The following is a 4,608-nucleotide window of genomic DNA, read 5'->3' on the forward strand; positions in this document are numbered from 1 at the left end:
ACAGAGGACAAATTTTGGGAGGCAGAGTTGTTCTCGTTTTGTCTGCACTGAGCATTCTGTCACTGACACCCTCATGAGCTTCTAGGGGATTCTCCTGTCTCCACTTCTCATCTCACCACCCAAGTGTGGCCTTACAGATGTGTATCACCCATTCCATCAGGGTTTGTTTTGGTTTTTTAAATCTAGAGTCCAGAGACTGAACTCAGGTCGTCTGGTTAGTGCTTTTACCACTGGGCTGTTTGTTCTGTCCCTTGATTTTAGTTTATGACATTGAGTCTGTGTCTGTCCCCATGAGATCATGGTGGCCTGGGGGCTATTCACTTGTCTCTTTCTAGGTGATTTATTATTTTTATTTGTTTTTGTTTTTCAAGTCAGGGTTTCTCTGTATGCGGAGAAACTTGTACTGTCCTGGACTTGCTTTGTAGGCCAGGCTGGCCTCGAACTCACAGAGATCTGCTGCCTCTGCTTCCCAAGTGCTGGGATTACAGGGGTGTACCACGATACCTGGTGATTTACTATTATTTTTAGTGTGTGTATGTGTGTGTGTGTGTGTGTGTGTGTGTGTGTGTGTGTGTGTACATACAAGGGTATGTGTTTGAGTGCAGTATCATCAAAGGCCAGAAAAAGATTCCCAGCACTGGAGTTACCTTGCTTATGAGCCACTTCCTGTGAGTGTTGGAAACTGAGCTTGGGTCCTCTGCAAGAATAATTTGCACTTTTTCTTCTTTTTAAGATTTATTTTTATTTATGTGTGTATGTGACTCTCTCTGTATGTAGGTCAGAAAAGAGAGAGACAGATCCTGTGGGGCTGGAGTTATAGGCAGCTGTGGCTGCTCAGTGTGGGTGCTGGGAGCAGAACTCTGGTCCTTTGGGAGAGCATCAAGCACTTTTCACACTGAGCTGTCTTCGTGGCACCAGTATGCTCTTCCTTGGAGGGGGAGAGGTAGGTGATTCAAAATTGCCTGGAATGCCACTGCCACCAAATGCAAACGAGCAAGATGGTAAGGTCCAACGGAAGTGCAGCAGTGAGAGGCACCCTGGAGAAGGAAGGGCTCTTTTCCAAGGCAAGATGAGAGTGCTCTAGGGTGACTCAAGGCAGCAGAGCCATTCAGGGAACTGCTTTCTCGGAGCAGGAGTCTGATGCAAAGATTCTAGGAAGCACAATGTTAGCTTTGTGCTCATCTGTCAGAGATCCATTAAAAGCCATCAGCACTCACTTTCTGTTGCTGGATTTCCACAAATCATTGTTGAGGCCAAAACAGTGAAGCAGACCAAGCTCAGGAGACTGTGTTGGCTCCAGGTCAACAGAAGCCATCTTGGCCTGACTGGGAATTTGGTGAGAAAGCTGACTCAGTCCCGAGACTGGTGCTTATTGGAGGCAGTAGATCCTTTGTGTGTGTGGGTGTTTCGTGGGAGGCTTTCAGGTCACTGGGGTCATGCCCTCCAAATACATACGAGACTCTTGTCTCTTGTTCCTTTCTTCTTCTTGTGTGTATTCCTTTCTTCTTCTTGTGTGTATGTATGGAGTATGCGTGCATGGAGAGCCTCAGTTTCTCTCCAGCTGTTTTTTATTGAATTAGGATCTTCCCCCAGCTGGCCATGCCTTGCTCTCAGTGCTCTTGATGGCGAATGCACAAACAGATGAAAAAGAGGCAAGCCAGTTTATGTCTGATTAACAAGCTTCTGTATAGCAAAGAAAATAGTCAGCAGGGTGAAGAGCTGTACAGGATGTAGGTGAGATTTAATAACTATCCACCTGACTAAAGATTCATACCCAGAACACATATGGGCCCCAAACACAGTCACCCCCCAAAGTGACCTGATTAAGGAATGGAAAAACGGCAGGGGTGTACAAGGATAAATAGGGCCATACTGAAAACCGAAAGTTTGCATTGCTTTGTAAGCTAACTAAAATAAATAGGTAAACAATGGAGAAATGAAATGAATAGATACTTCTCCAAAGAAGAAATACAAAGGGCCTACTGAGTATATGAAAATATATTGAATACCAGTGATCATCAGAGAAATGCAAAACTGCAAGAACAGCTGGAGAGCACTTGCTGCTGCCCTTGAGGATTGGAGGATCCAAGTTCTATTCCCAACACCCACACTGGGTGCCTCACAAATACCTGTAATTCTGCTCCGGGGAACCCAATGCTGTCCTCTGGCCTCCATGGGCACCTGCATGTGCACGCAAGCGCGTGCGCACACACACTCTCGCACACATGCACACACACTCTCTCTCACACACACATACTCACACACATACACACACACACCGAGAGAGTGGGAGAGAGAGAGAGACAGAGAGAGAGAGAGAGAGAGAGAGAGAGAGAGAGAGAGAGAGAGAGAGAGAGAGAGAGAGAGAGAGAGAGAGAGAGAGAGAGAGAGAGAGAGAAAATAAAACCAACAAAAAACTTAAAGTGAAAACTACAAGGAGAACCTCTCCAAAGTCAGAATGGCTGCTGTCAGAAAAGGTAGGTAACAAAATAAGCAGTAGAAAACGCTTTGTGCTGTTGGGAGGAGTGGAAATTACTGCAGCCATTATAGAGAACAGCATAGAAGTTATTAAAACACCAAAAAGCCAAAGCACCATATGACCCAAGCATGATCATTCCTGGATATGTCACCATTGGAGATGAAATGGCTTATTAAAAAGAGGTGTGTCATGTTGACCACAGTGCTTCCCACAAGAGCTGAGGTGTGGAATCAACCAAGGTGTCCATGGAGCAATGAGTGGCTAGAAAAATGTGCAATCTACAAAGAGGATTTTTAAAAAATCGATTAATAATGTATGCATGCATGCATGCATGTATGTATGTATGTATAAATGCATGGAAGAATGGATGCATGTGTGTACGCATGCAGAAGCCGAAGAGGTTCTCAGTCAAGGAGAACGTGGAACAGTAGTCCCCGGAGGCTGGGAGGGATAAGGAGGTGGGAGACAGAGCCATGAGAACAGATACGAAAGTACGGTTACACCAGAGGAACAGGTGCTCTGAAAAACAAGTAGAGACCCGTGGCCCAACACAACTTCTAGAATAGTGTGCAAAGAACTAGAAGTCAGGAGTTCAAAGGCTGTAAAGGGTGAAAGAATGATCTTTAAGGATGGAAATGCCAAGGATCCCAGACTGATCGCTATGAGTTGCACATCCCAGGAGCACACTCAAGCACTGTCAATTACACAGGAGCTGTTAAGTGCCAAAGAAGGCGGGGGGGGGAACCAAAATCAGTAATGGTGCTCAGGGATGAGTGGACAAGAAATGTGCTGCTGCTGTGACCCTCTGGAGACTAGCAAAGGTGCTATGAGGAGCTTCTGGTGGCCAAGCTCAGCAGCCTGGCCATGTCTTTCATGGCTTCCTCGGCTTGCCTGTCAGAGTGTTGCCAGTAGCCTTCTCTACCTGTTCTGTGCACCCAGGCTCTGCTTTGGGGTCCCCTGAAGTTATGCAAGCATCTGGTGACAGCCACAGCTCCGTTCACTGTGATGCGGGGCCTCCTTCAAAGTGGAAGGAGACAGAGCCTTTGCATTTCCCAGCAGGAGAAGCACGAACCAAGCATTCCTCCTACAGTCTTCTGTCCCTGGCACTTGTGATATTTATCGCTCTTTTTGTCCTGGGCTGAAAATGACTTCAAATAAACAAGGCAAAAGAATGGCTAGTGCTCGGGTGGCTGCTAAATGGCTCTGCTGTGGGAACATTGCGCCTTGAGGAATTCCCGGGCAAGGTGAAGGGCATGCAGCCTGCATACAGCATGTTCTGTTCTGAGCAGGAACCTGGTGGCTCGGTCTTTTGCTCAGTCTTGCATATGTCAGCAATTAGTGGGGGAGCATTTCAGCTCTCAGGTTCTGCTGGAGCCAGTGTTGTTTGCTGCGGAGCCTGGATCTGGCAGCAGAGAGCAACTGTCAGCCCTCAGCAAGAAATCTGCCAGCAGCTGGCTCAGAGAAAGAGAGAGAGAGAGAGAGAGAGAGAGAGAGAGAGAGAGAGAGAGAGAGAGAGAGAGAGGTGTTTCTGGCTGTAGGCTGCCCTCTTGGCCATACCTCATGGAAAGCTGGCTTTCACTCCCTACCCTGCCACTTTGTGAGTCCTGGCCCATCATCCCATGCTCCTCCCCTGTCCCTGAGCCCATGCAGGTGGCTGCACAAGGTGCTGCATAGAGAAGCCCTGAAGTGCAGTGCCAAGGGCTTCCCCAGTCTGCTTAGCAAAGCTCAGCGTTCTGTCCCTCTGTGTGTGAGTGTAGGCTGTTCCCCTGAAACTCATGCTGGGATTTCGTCCATATTGTGAGAACTAGTAAGAAGGCCGAGACTGTCTGTGGAGCGTGGAGATGGGCCTTCAGGGAGTGACTAATATTAAATAAGGGACATTGGAGTGAAACCCCGTGTTGGAATACTGCTGGGCTCCTTTCACCCTGAGATGCAATGGCTGATTGGGATTCTGCCAACAAGACCATGAGTTAACGAGGCTCCTGCATCCCCAAACCACAAGACTAAAATAGCCTCTTTATTTTTTTTTTTTTAATTAATTTTTTAGCTTTTGAGACGGGTCACATGTATGCCAGGCTGGCCTTGAACTCACTATGTAGCCAAGACTTACCTTGAGCTTCGGAGTAGCC

This window comes from Acomys russatus, chromosome 3, assembly GCF_903995435.1.
Source record: "Acomys russatus chromosome 3, mAcoRus1.1, whole genome shotgun sequence".
NCBI lineage: Eukaryota > Metazoa > Chordata > Mammalia > Rodentia > Muridae > Acomys > Acomys russatus.